This window comes from Thermobia domestica, chromosome 3 (assembly GCF_964235325.1).
Source record: "Thermobia domestica chromosome 3, izTheDome1.hap1.1, whole genome shotgun sequence".
Taxonomy (NCBI): domain Eukaryota; kingdom Metazoa; phylum Arthropoda; class Insecta; order Zygentoma; family Lepismatidae; genus Thermobia; species Thermobia domestica.
This window is the reverse complement of record NC_137456.1, coordinates 176218911-176234127: the sequence shown is the minus strand read 5'-3', so window position 1 is coordinate 176234127 and position 15217 is coordinate 176218911. Positions and strand designations below refer to the sequence as shown.

Below are 15217 nucleotides of genomic sequence, written 5' to 3'. Positions count from 1 at the left end.
AATTACGATAAAACAAAACTTCTACATTTATAACTTCTTCCAGCGCATACAAGTAATACTGATCGCGGATTTTTACATTTTCACTTCAAAGAAAACATCATAGAAACACGAAATAGAATGATCTTAGAACTATTTAAGTCGATGAGAACAGGAGCTGCACATACATCCCTTTGATGAGTTAAAACCAGCAGTGCAACTTGAAACTTTTCCTGGAGGAAGAAGCATTAAACCATTGCGTCCCCTTGGCAACTTAAGTTGCCACGGCAATTTTACGTCATAGCGCCGCAGAACTTCATGGATTGGCATTGCTGCTTTTAGTCGTGAAGTAACTTTAGGGTCTGTTTCGTCATAACATTGTTGCATTTTCTTTCTATGATATATTGAAGGGAGGTTAGCACTGTTTTTTGGGTATAATGTGTTTTGAGGAGAAAGACTCAATTGGATTGATTTGAAAGACTTCAGAAGGAAGGAATGAAGGCCTGTAAAGGAAGGATTAATTTGATTTTAATAGTTATGTTTTTGCAGTATATTTTCTCCCTCAAAATTGTAACTTTTCAAAATGTTCCCTTTTTTGAATATATATGTGCCTGTTGGCAACTTAAATTGCAGGGCAAAAAAATTTTTTTTTTTCAAAAATATTCTAATGTCTATTTTAGAGTACTGTTAGGACCAAATAGGCGAAAAACTTTTCAAAATACCAGTGAGGAATTCTGGGCACTAATGGGTTAATATTTGGAACCCCTTAGATGAATATGAAGTTAACTTCCTAGAAATATATGCAATATGAAATAGTCCCTTCTAAAAATTAAAAACCTTAATAAACATTTTTATTATTAAATACTTCTAGGGACCCTAGGTGGCGTTTTACTAAAGTAGGAGCCAGAGTATATTTATACTTCATCTGAATGATGTATGTTTTATTCTAAACCTATCTATTGCGAGGAGTCAAATATCTGATGTGCCTTAATTGTGAATTTTGGCTGCATAAGCGTTGCAAATGACACTTAAAATGTCTATCATCATATGGAAAAACCTATCACGACAATTGCCATTTCCAATTTGAAAGGAGTGGTCAATTTTAAAATTCTCCTTGATTTTCAGTTTAACGTTCCGTTCAGCAGAAAGGCTATATGAGACGTGGACCTACTGATTAACGTGGAATCCGAACCACATGAGCTCCTGCTGGGAATCGAACCCGGGCCTCCCACGCCAAAGGCGCATACGTTAACCGCTTAGCCACGGAGGAGCTCATAATTCATTTGAGATATAATCAATAATTTGTAGTAATTTACACATAAATGTTACTTCCTACATATTGAATTTAGTACGTTTACGATATTAATAAACAAAAATATAAGGCTACTTAGAGTAGGTTAAAATATTTGATTTTTGTAAGAAAACTGTAGAGTTAGAAATTTTCTTCGTGAGGGCTTTCACCTGACAATTGCTGCAATAATACCGTAAGGCTGACTATAAATTGATCACAAGAAAGGACAAAGTCTAAATACCAAATTTCGTATCTCTAACTTTAAAGAATTTTGAAATAGCTCATCTTATTTTAACAATTGCAAACTCCACCCTTTTTCTTCCCATCTTTTCTTCCCTTAGGAAACATATCAAAACACAGTGAAACACATGTTTAATCATTTTAAATGGGCAGTCAATATACCAAATTTCATGTCTCTACCCTTCAGATACACAGATATGAGGATTTTATGATCATAATTGCCATCCCTATTTCAGCCCTTCCTCGTCGAATTTCCAACAATTCTTCCTCAGTGGTACTTTACGTCACAAAACCTTATTTAAAGTTCGAGCTTAAGCGATTTAGCCTGAGAGTTGATTAGTCAGTCAACATTTCTTACGATAAAGACCTGTATTAGAGGTGTACAAGTATATGGGCTACTCTTTTAAAATCCAATTATATGCTGCTCATTATTCTTAAATACTTATCGTACTATTTGATTACTAATTAGGAGTTTGTATTCTAGAAAGCGACTTGCCTACGTCACTAAATCTGAGGACAGACACTCACAGGGATTTACACTTACAAAATATGTCTACATATCCACTTGAAGAGACAGACACTTACTTTTCTCAGCATTCACAACATGCGGAGACATATTTTACCCCTACTTCCGCAATAAAAAAGTACAGCGTTTTAGGTGATAACAGAGGAAGAGCAGACGGATATTGTCTATTCAGGTCAATACAAAGCTAAATGCAGATATGGCTCTTATAGTACTATTTTTTATTGAATTTCTATAAATTTCTATATACAAAATATTTCGTAAAAGTACAGGAATAAAAATGAAATGAAATGAAATCTTTGACTTTTACGTCCCACGTTTATGCCGGTTAGGCTAAAGGAGACGCTGATGATGAATAATGAATGAAATGGTGGAATAAAGAAAGCGGGAGGAAACGGGAGAACCCTGAGGAAACCCACGCACACGGTGTTTGTCCACCACAAAGTTCACTTTACGGGGGCTGGGATCGAACCCGGACCCCAAGCACCAGAGGTGAACGCTCTACCACTGAGCCACCGTGGCCCCAAAGCACAAGAATACGTGGTTACCCGTACGTATTATTTCCACGGAAATATATCAAATTATGAAGCCCGTCTACGATGTTCTAAATATACAAAACATAATGAAATGCATATTTATAAGCGATATGGAAGTGTTCGTAATAATTGACACATTTTATCGTTTTCCTGATATTTTACTGTGTAATAATGACAAATGATTATAATTTATTACGTCAATGTCACGGAAATTATCTGAATGTTTAAGATAAATTTATCATTTCAAGTGGATAAGTCATACTAAGATGTAAATAACAACGCTAAAAAATCTATGTAACCAGATGGTTTTCTACGAATTGCTTAGTTATTCAGTTGAGTTGCATATTTTTTACTTCCTCCCTTTACTTATTTAATCATTTGCTTAAGTGTTCCATTCCACCCGATAAGAAATCAGATTACACTAGATCGTTTGAAATATATTGGGCGATCAAGCACAAAGGAATCATATCCAATTACTAAAGTTGTTGGAAAAAGAGGCATTGTACGGTACAATTAAGTACATTGCATAATATAACACTGTTTTCTACATTATAAAAGTTATTTACAATATCTGAGCATCAATCTTTTAACTTTTTAAGTTTTAACCTTTGGAAGGAACTTCAGATAGATATCTTAAAGATGAAGTATATTCAAAAAAGGACAGAAAGTGGACTTGATTTTCTTATGCACTGAACGCACCATATTCAAATCTTGCTGTTCAATCGAGATTTTTTTTCTTGAGATTCAATTTACTCAGTTGGTTCAAACCCTGCTCCCGCCAAGTAAACTTTGTGGTGGACAAACACCGTGTGTGTGGATTTTCTCGAGGTTCTCCGTTTCCTTCCGCTTTCTTCATTCCACCATTTCATTCATTACTCATCATCACCTTCTCCTTTAGCATAGTCGGCGTTAACTGTTGGGACGTAAAACTAAAAAATTTCATTTCATTTTCAATTTAATCAGTTCTAAACTTAGGGGTATTCGGTTTTAAGATTTAAAAAGCGATTTTCAGTATCTTTGGAATAATAAAAACCGAAATATCGAATGATATTCAAAAACCGAAAAAAACGGAATCGAGATACCGGACGATACCAAAATTCCTAAAACCGAAATATCAAAAATACTTGTAACAAATACCCGTACAGAACAATGTAACATGTGCAGTGCGCTGTATGGAACAATATTACAATGTTCTGTTACGATACAAGAGTCATAAAAGTATAGACAGTCAGCCCACACAGTAACGTGTAACATATTGTTTTTCCATTTGCCGAGTTTTTCCGTAGTTCAGTAAAGACCAGTAGCGTCGCAGGAATTTATTTCGGGGGAGCCCAAACTCAATGAGGGTATTATATATTAAAATTTCTAAAATTGCCTTTAAAATTAGGCTAAACTTATACAAAAGTCGAAATTTCGGGGGATTCGGACTCCTAGGACCCACCCCTGCGTACGTCCCTGGCAAAGACGTTGTCTTCTCTGTGGAGTTGGCTAGTGATAGCTATATATTTATTCATTACATAAAAGAAAAGAAGCTGAAAATACAGATTGTGAATCAAGAAATTTGCGAATCGACTCCAGTGGCAAAACTAACAGAAAGGGGGACCTTTTAATTTTCTAAGATTAATTTTATTAGGTCATCATCATAGGTATTCTGCCTTTATTGGCAGGTCACTTGCCGCAGCTGAGAAGCTTCCATGCTCCACGGTCCTCCGCTAACCTTTTCGTCTTCGCGTATGATCTTTCTGTTTTAATGTCATCCATTAATTGTAGTCTCCTTCGCCCTCTCCCTCTCTTTCCCGCCACCATACCCTCTAGGACGTCCCTCATGATACAATCTCTTCTTAGGCAATGTCCCAACCAGTTTCTCTTCCTCTTCCTAATTATATCTAAAAGTGTTCTTTTCTCACCCACCATTTCTAACACTCTCTCATTCGTTTTCCGCTCGACCCAACTAATTCTTTCCATTCTTCTCCACACCCACATTTCGCAGGCAGTCGATTTTCGTCACCTTTACGTAATGTCCATGTTTCCGCCCCATACAGTACAACACTCCACACGAAGCATTTTATGAGTCTTTTTCTCAACTCTTTGTTCAAGGTCCCACAAAACAGACTTTTCTTTCTTTTAAAGGCTTCTTTCGCCATTCCTATCCTTGCTTTTATTTGACGTTCGCATTTCATGTCATTACTAAGAATACTACCCAGGTATCGAAAACTATTCACTTGCTCTATTTTCTCCCCTCCTACTTTTATATTTGACACAGACCCCTTCGTTCCAATCACCATGGCTTTTGTCTTTCTAACATTTATTTTCATCCCATATTCTTCAAAGCCCTTTCTCATTTTTTCTAACGTTTTATTGATTTTCTTTTCAGATTCTGCAAGAAGCGCCATATCGTCTGCAAATCTTATGCATCTAATCATTCTACCTCCTACCGAAATACCATCATCATCATGTAAACTCTTTTTCACTATCTCTTCTAGATAGACATTAAATAGTGTTGGCGAGAGGCAGCATCCTTGTCGAACTCCCCTTCCAATTGCACTCTCTTCCGTCAGTTCTTCCCCTATCCTAACACTTACTTGTTGGTTCATGTATAAGTTTCTTATGAGTCTTCTATCTTTCCATTCCAACCCTATCTTTGTTAGAACTCCCAACAACAATTCCCAATTCACGCGGTCAAAAGCCTTTTCTAGATCAATAAATACAACATACACCTCTTTCCCTTTTTCTATAAATCTTTCACCGATCACCCTTAATAAATTTTATTAGGTAAAGATGTTTAAATCCGCATTTTAGGTTTTATATTGTTTCCCATACATTCTTCATATTGTTCTATAGTGTTATAATATTAGAAAAAAAAAAAAAAGTTGATAAGGTTCAGATTAAGAAAATGGGCGCTTTACTCTTGCCTATCGCCAGAAAACGCCATGTGACGTGAATAACAGAGAACAACGCCTTCACTGTTACATTTTTAAAAACAGAGAAACGAATCAAACAAATAACGAAGAGCAACGCCTTCGTCATTGCCTCTGTTAATCCCCTGAAAGCGCTTTCGGTGTTTTCGTTTCTGACGAAAATAGAAATAAGTGAAATAGATAACGGAAATTTTGAAACACGCTGGGATGTGAGCCCGTTTATTGCTAATAAAGATTTTATATACCAAATTTAACCTTCCTAAATGTTAAATACGAACAGACTTTTGTGATATTAAATTTTTCGCATAAATCATGCCCCTCCCCCTCTGATTCTCGTTAGTATGTAAATCTACATTTTAAACAATTTAATATCGTATTATACTTGGGAGGGATAATCCTTGTGCGCTGATAATCATGTCAGGTATCACTTTAACTTGTTTAACACTTGTTGCGTGATAGACACAAACTTTCAATTGTTTCTATTTAATACTATGAATTACTCGTTCTCGATTATTGTAATCCCTTTCCCACCTCCACCTCTCAACCCATGCCGATTAGAGATGAATTTTGGCTTAAATGACATTGGGGAAGTCATTCATCTCAAAGATCCCGAAAACCATGGATTGGACACTAATATCGGTCGTTTTCGATTATTTTTACATGTCACCACTCATTTTTTTTTTTTTTTTTTTTTTTGCATAAAATATGCCCACTTTGAAACGATAACTTTAAAAAAATGGACGTGGGTTCATTTACTTTTATTGAAGAGTTTATATACCGAGTTTCATTTTAACTTGTCTAACTCGTGACAATATTTGAATAAATTATGCCCTGCGTTTTCCCCTTAGAATATGCATATTTATAAATTTAATATCATACGATCTTTGGGAGGCCTAAGCTTGATAATCATGTCTTATTAGTTGGTTCAGTAATTATTACATGATGCGATAAGACAGAAACTCACATTCACTTTCATTATGTAGATTATCTAATATGATGTTAGGTTTTATACTATACGTATTGGAAGGGTAGTCATGAGGACACACTCTAATGAAATTAATAAGATTGAAATCATCACTAATGATGGTGATTTATGTACTCCTTTGGTGTAACATATTAATAATCCAAATATAATTGTGACGAAGAGAAATAGCCTCACTCCTGATGCCCTCATTAAATCTCTAAAAATAAATCAATCAATCTAAAAATAATGTTCCTTGTAGAAGTACATAACAAACATATGTAAAGAACAAGTTAAATTAAGGTGCATAATTTTAGTTGATCATTTGTTTCTATATTAATGTAATTTTATTTTTATTAATTTATTTTTATTATCAATTTTATTAAAAAACAATTACTTTTCATAATAATCAATTAATTTTCTCAACACCTTTAATTATATTCATTAAATTATTCATCAACTTTCACAAATCACGACAATATAAATTACATAGTACTGAAAATTGCGATTTTTAATTTTAATTTTAATTTTAATCAATTAATTTTGAAACTAATTTTAATTTTAATCATTACGTTGTTCATATTCTAGTTCTTAATTTAACCAATCATTTTTTCATGGCCTCAATTTTTAATTTTAATTTTTCCTTAATTTTTTGAACTATGTATAATGGTACATCAAATTTTTCATGAACTTCTCGTGACACGAAATAAACTTCTAGACGAAAGTAAAAAAAAAAAAAAAAAAAAAAAAAAAAAAGAAAGAAAGAAAGAAAGAAAGAAATTTACGGAACGATTCGCGAAAATTTCCGAAACGTGACGAAAAAAGTATTTTCGATAATCGAGACGAGAATGAAGTTTTCGAAAAATCAAGATGCGACGAGACTTTCAAAATTTAAGAGAGTATATCGAAAAACATTTCTTTTCTTGACTCGTCTCATGGGCAAGATTTCTTCCCTTAGCCTGTAGCCATTGTTGTAAATTGTATTGTTATAACAATATGACTTTAGTCAAGAGTCTTCACTTAACTGTGAAGTAGCTGATATAGTGAGCACCACACATGGCTCATCCTGGCTTACTCAGTTATTCATTTTTCAAAAACTAAATGACACCAGTACCTGGAACGAGTATATTACGAGAAATAAATGCCATCTCCACCGGAAATTGAACATATGCCTGATAGACTACATCACTGTAGTAGTAAAAAATAAGAAAATAAAACGTGTACACCATGGGAAGGAATTTGATTTGCATGGCGTGATAGTTTCTTATTTAATATTAAAAGCGGGATTGGTAAGATTTCCACTAGTGTCTGTTTTAGTACAGATATTGGAGTGGAGATGTAATATATTCTTGGTACGTTTAATGAATTACAGGATACCGCTTCTCGGTGTCTATTATCGGTTTTTGCTCTATGTAGATGAGCACTGAAACTTGAAGTTGTAATGGATTTCTGAGTTACTTCCAATTTTAGTATACAGTGAAAGATGGAGATGAAATATATTCTTGGGACGCTCGCTCAATTGTGGAAGACAGCTTCTCGCTATCTATTCGTATTAACATTTTTGCTCATCGTGAGCAATGTAAAAATCAGAATCTTCCACTTCCAGTTTGAATATCATTTCGACCAACGAAATTACTTAGTAACTTTTGGCCCTCTACGTCCTGGTCAAAATTAATGGTCACCCATTAAGTAGTTCTTCTGATTCTTTTGTCTTCCGGATGGTCGGACGGACAGTGTACATGTAAATACGAGTATGCTAAGTATAGTTGCCTTCACTTTTGGAGTGATCCTCGCAATTACAAGTGCAAATTGTAATTGTGCGTAAAGCCTAGAAACACATACCAGTGACATCTATAGTCGTTCGAAGTGGTTTCTCAAAGAATCTACTAGATCTCAGGAACTTAACGTCACATGACCGGACTTCGAGCGCACTGTACCATTTCTGCTCTTTTCTGTAACTACACCTACGTTGGAATATTCGGAAGAAACGCCCTGAACTTCTAAACGATGCACTGATCCTTCATGACAACGCGGAAGCTCATATGGCAGCGTGTATGTAGAATTTTCTCTTGCAATGAGGATGGTAAATAACTTATTACTTGAACATCCACCTATTTCCAAGACTTATGACCTTGCTACTTCGACCTCATACCGAAACTGAAGGAACTATTACCTGGAACATGGTTTTGAACACGTGAGGACTTTGCCACAACAGTGAGCTGTGAGATCAGAAGATTCGTTCAGAGTGAGGCAACGAGTATTCGGCGGCTTCTACATTGTTCATAGTGAGTGTTTTTTTTTTCTTTCTTTCTTTTTGAAGACTACTTCGAACATGCCACTGGTATGTGCTTCTGGTCTTAACGAATAATTGTAATTGTGTTTGTAATGGTTTGTGATGTTGCAATTCGAGGTAAAAACATATGAAACGAATGGTCTGTTCCTGTTGCATTCTTTTCGCGTACTATATCCTGATGTTGACACTTATGTTCATCAAACTGTCTACATGTAACGTTTACATATGTACTAATCTTCCATTTGCATATTTCAGAATTTTTTGCTTTGTTACACTTGCGTAAAACTAAATAAATAAATAGTTGCCATGACTTTTGCGTTGACCCTCTTATATAAAGAAATTTTGTGTAAACCAAACTGGTCTAAAAAGATGCAAAAAGGAAGGAAATCTTAAAATTAGGGAAAATATAACTAAAGATAGAAGATTGTGGAAAAATAAAATTAAAACAATAAATAGCACTAGATAAAAATAAAACAGTAATGATGAACATAAATAAAAAGAGCACAATAAAATCGAAAGTCATAAAGCAATATAGAAATAATAGCAACGAAATCATCTGAGATAATACTGGGTGATAGATCTGGAAGAGCAACAGTTGCTTTTTATTTCCATTTACATAATTTACGTAATTATATTAACAATTTTAATATAAGTATTCCAAGGACTCAAGCAACCAGAAATACTCTTAACCTTGGATATCGCATAACACGTGTTTCTGCAATTATATCACTTGCAATTAGCTCAACTGTTCCCTCACCTTTAATTCTGAATAAAATTCTGATGTACAACATCAGTTTCACCTTCAGTTTGATTGTTTCCTCAAACCATAGATAATGTCTTCAGACTCATCTTTTATGGAGCGTGTAAAAATAATCTTTGTATTCGTGCTATTATCAAATAACTTTGTTTTGCGTGGATTGCTTCCTGCTTTATATTAGGAACGGTGATGTTGGGTAAGTAAGTCTCTCCATTGGATTCTTATGAGTTTCAATATTGTGTTCTGCAGAATCTACGAGAACCAAGTTCACAAAAAAACGATTCTGTCTAAATATTATATACATATATACTTGTATATGAAATGTACTAAAACATTTTAAAAGATTAAAAAAAGACAAAATAGATTAGTACCTTCGTATGCAGTTGTTTGGAAGATCATAAAATGATTTTTTTTTTCAGTTTTACGTCCCACGTGTATGTCCCATGGGCTAAAATAGAAGAATGCTTAATGAAAGTGAATGATTACGAAAGAAATTGATGAAATGGAAATGTGGAAGGAAACGAGAAAACCATGTCTACCAGAAACTAACGCTACTTGGGATTGGACTAGGGACCCCGCACCATAAATAAGCACTCTACCACTGAGCCACCGTGTCCTCTCATTTGATTAGCTAGTTGGATTAGAGTTTAGCGTCCCGTTCACCAGTGATGCTAAAGGAGACGTGGACCTACAGTTCAACGTGGGATCCAGACCACAGGAGATCTCGCCGGAAATCGAACCCGGGTCTCTCGCGTCAAAAACACTTTCGCCCATAATTAACTCTAGTTTGTTTTGAGTTTAACATCTTTTCATCACTCAGGTTATCAGATACTATGCTATTTATATTTTAACTTAGGCCTGAACGACATGCTCTCACCCAGAATAAACTACGGTTTTCTTGCAATAATGGTGGAAAATTTCACAGTACGGGAACAACGCAAAATACTGCATTCTCAAAAATATTTTTTTTTCAATTAAGTATCAAATATGTATCAAACTTAAAAATTGTGTGATAACTCTGGCCTGTTCTATTGCAAAAAAAAAAAAAAAAAAAAAAAGCAAGGACCAACGTATTATTGAAATCACCAATCTGGATGATTTCATGTAGGATATTCCCAGGCAAAATGTAATCCAATTATTGGTGTATTAATGTACTTTCCGTAATCGAAATTAGTTTATGTAATATGAATAACTTACATAATTAAATAAAAATGACTAACATATTGCAATAGATAAAAATATATTTTAGAATAGACGCTCAAAATGTCTCTCTTCATCATAAATGTAAGTTTCAGACTCGTTAAAGTATCACTCATTGATGTAGATTTTTGTAACGTGCGTACGTAAGTGTTTGTTTTGGTATAAAATATGTTTCTACAACAGATTTCAGATGAGAAGCGGCATGGCCTTGAGTTGGCTTTACGCGGCGTCCAATTGGCTTTGAGCGGTGTTGACAATTCGCGACAAGCAGTTCTGCACGCTGACTTCTCGCGCTACTGCGAATCTTGACAATAGCAGAGGCGCTTATTAGAAATATTGTATTAGCACATTAACTGCTCATTTTACGAAGTAGAGAAAAGAATTACGAACACATACGTGAAAACTACATCTTTTTATGATAACTGGTTGTCATGATACACGCTTTGAAAGGTTTCCATATAAAACAATTAGTAAAACGAGCGTTGAGTCCCGTCTAATTTCCAGTGGATTTTTCTTCGATTTGGAAATGGAACTCAACTTTTATTAAAGGATAATCAGGGGTGTAACCAACAGGTTGTTCAAGGGGAACATTACTTTCAGGGGGAGGAAAGCTTTTCACACATTAAAAACAGAACAAATGACCTCTTTCAGAATATGAAAGCATTTTAACTCACCATGTATACTATACACATATTATGTTTCCTCGATGCTACCTTAACAAAAGACGGATCTTAACAGTACTGAAGTTGAAAAGCGGATTGTAAGAGATAAATCAATAAGCTATTCATAAGAAAACAAATGCTGTTTCTAGCAGTCTGTTTATCCGACTTTGTGTTTATGTAGGTTAAAATACTAAAAGGAAAAAACTCGAAAACATATCAACTCAGATATTATTATGCAATAATATAGTAGTGAGAGATCCTGGGGGGACTGAGGGAGCCAGGGCCCCTCATTTTATTTGTAAATGTGCAATATTAGGCATAATTTGAATGCAATTTGTCTTAAAATCATCATATATGCTTTCTGCATCTGAATGCACCCCCCCCCAATTTACAGAGAAATCAGCGTCCTTGTAATTAGGTACATAAAACTGTATTGATGATGTTTTATTTTTTTCTTTTTTTTAAAATCTTATTTTATTATAAACGTTCCTAATTTGCATTAATTATTAAATAAGTTTACTAAACATATACTAGATTAACCTCATTTCGGGGCTGGAAATAGTTTTGAAAGTCAAGGCCCGCTTTTCCCCCGTTTCTACACCCTTGAGAATAGTAAGCGATCGAATTAAATAACAAGCCTCTGCAATTTGATTCATATATATATATATATATATTCGATTCCCGGCGGGAGCTCATGTGGAAGAACAGAAGGTATGGGACATTCGTAATATTGTTTTGAAATTGCCTTCATGCAAGATTCTTCCTTATTCGACAGAAGAAACGCAGTATGATTTTTTTTTCTTCGTTTCAATACCTTACGTATGTGTGGCCAATTACGTACTCCTTCTTTACTCCTCTAGCAGGGACGCAAAAGCACCAGGCGTCTGAGTGGTGTCATAAATTATTGTAACCCAAAACAAACTCGACCATATCGTGTTGCTTACGAATCAGATGGATTGTTGTTGTGAGACCTACATCAAGTATAAGAGTATGTTATTACATGGAAGCAAAGGAGCTGATTGTGTGTGTAGGAACGCAACTTCTCTTCTTCTAGCATAAACAGAATTCATCAGTGTCTAGGTTGCTTTCTTTCGTGGTAGTTCATTTGTTCTCCAAAATTATAGTTGACAATGTCTTTAAGGAAACCGAGTACAAGTGCGGAATTTTCTTTAAAAAAAAAAAAGTGCTACGAAGTGAAGCTCGAAGAATTATTTTTTGTGTTTACAATTTTTGGAACTCATAATAAAAAATTTACAAGAGTCAGATTTAGACAATGGCGAAATATTAATTGACATAGACGATAGTGAAAGTAGTGTTGAAGACGAACGTTTAGCAGTTCCACTGGAATAAGTTAATAGGTATGTTATTCAGTTGCTATATATACTTCTAGGATACACAGCCAAAATCTTTGAGTTTGCTGGAATAGTATATTTACATTGTGAATAATGTTGCCAATGTATGTGTAATAATCTCAACTAGAGGAAGAGCGAGAAGGGAAAGGGGAGTCCGAAATCCGGCAACACCGCGCGGAATATCGCACAGCATTGGCTACTGCCCGTGATGCTTTACATCTGAAAAACACAATAAGGCAATCTACAGGTAGCTTGGAAGGATCAGACATCATAAAATAAGGCAGTCAACCAAACCAAGAAATCCAAGGATTATTGTGGTGTCATAAGACGTATGAAACGTGACTCGTATAGCTGTATAAAATACTCATAAAACTGAGTTACTCTGTGTAGATTTTAGTTATGGAACGTTAGATATAGATCGTAACCGTTAAAGTCTCCGCTACCCATCATGATGTTAGCGTAGTGACTCCATTAACGAACTGAGCCAAAACAATTGCTTTGGCGATAACGTTCACGGGGTTCAATTGTAAATCGTGAATTGTAAATAGGCTCGTAGCCAGCCTGATTTATTAGAAGGACAGAAACAAAGACTGAGGGGGCAATGACAAAGATATTAAAGAACACCATAAAAGTGTACATTTATTTATTATTTACAGAATCTGTATTTATTTTTGAATTACTGAAACCGTATATTTTTGTTTCAGTTTTGTGAGCTTAATACAAGCTCTTTGTAAGGTAGTTTGTTTTATATTAGTAATTAAAATTGAAATATTTATTATTTTAAACATTAGAAGAAAACAATATTACAATAATTTTAGATTATATAAATACAAAATAGAAGTATATATTTTTTTCAACGTTTGCACCCAATTTTCTACTTTCCAAAGCAGTGGCGTATTTAGGGAAGGCTTCCGGGCTTAAGCCCCCCCCCCGAAATCTTACTTACTATAGTAAAGTATATGAATTATCTTGCAGAATTTTCACATTTCCAGTCAAAGCCCTTCCCCCCGAAAGTTAGCAAAGCCCCCTCCCGAAACAAAATGCGCCACTGTTCCAAAGTATGCGAGACATTACAGTTTATTAACAACACAACTAACGTTGTGGACTATGATACTGTTTGGAACTGCACCTGGTATCCTTGGACGCTTGTCATGGTTATAATAATAGGGTAGGGTTTGAAATTCTTGAAATGGGTAAAGGCGATGGAAGATGTTTTGTACATCTAGCAAGAAACATAATTTTACACAGAAATTAGTAGAATTCGCGAAGTTGAATTTAATTTGGCAAATATAATTGCAAGAACTTCCCTGGTTTTCAGTCAGTTTGAAAACTCTTTTCAGCGTTATTTTTAGAGGGGGGCAAAAAAATTAGAGGCAGTGCCCCCTCTAGCCCCTTCCTGGCCACGGGCCTGATTGTAAAACTAAAAACTGTAAATGCTTACACAATTAAATGCCACATATGATTTAATTTTTGATAATGGCCAGAGGGGCGCTCAGGTATACACTGGATAAAATGGGCTTCAATCAGGGCCTAAAATTGAGTGGAGTACTCCACACTTTGTGGAACTGTAGAAAAGGAGTGTGGAACTATAATTCTTAAAGTGTGGAGTGGTATTAATGAGAGTGCCTTACTTTTCTCGGATTATGCATTTAAACGCGTTCAGTGTGTCAAACTAAGTCTTACTGATTCAATACATTCATTGTGCAATGGGTTACTGAATTCCATATAACTGCCAGTATATGACATTAAGCCATAGTTAATACGTATAGGTGTCTCCTAGATGGCAGGGAAAACCATTGCCAATTTTGAGGTGAAGGAACTTTTTAACTATATTTAGTTTTCAAACGTTTTCGGTTCCATTCATATAGTTTTAAAATATGCAACTAACTGCACGTTTATCTGTTGTTTCAATAGGACATTACACTTTTCCGATATAATGAAATGTGTTGTTTTGTAGATAAAAATTACACGACCCTTACAACCCGTTATAGAAATATGTACTACCAGAGATAACATATCAATAACCGCCAAAAATTTAGCCGAAGCACAGCGTTACGAAAATCAGTAAGAGTAATGTTTCCCAGAGTGACTTCGACAGTTACTGATAGTGAAAACATGAATACAGGAGAACACAAAGGAATGTGGAAATTGTTAACTGATGAAAGAATGCTTCAGGTGAAACGATGCCTCTGTTGAAACTTTGGTGTGCTGCCCATCTCATTAATTTAGCATGGAAGATATCACCAAGAATGTCCAAGAAGTTTCATCTCTCATACAAGCAGCATCTGGACTGTGTGCTTTCCATCACTCTTCAGGGCAGCGAACGAAAGGTTTAACGGTGGTAGCTTCAGAAAATAATTTAGAAGTTTTGCACTACCAAGAATATTTTGACGTCAGGTGCACAGAATTTTCATTCAGTATGCTCACTACTCTACTAAAAAATTGGTATCCAAGCTGCCTTTACTTGTAAACGGAAAGCCATGTATGTAATGGAGCCAATGGTCATCT

General features: G+C 35.0%; 1 protein-coding gene across 1 annotated transcript in view; it reads left to right on the top strand.

Moving 5' to 3' along the window:
* The window catches only part of LOC145680878 (monocarboxylate transporter 7-like), a 113320-nt gene that overhangs the window by 30106 nt on the left and 67997 nt on the right, over window positions 1-15217 (top strand). The gene's annotated exons all lie outside the window — the stretch shown is intronic.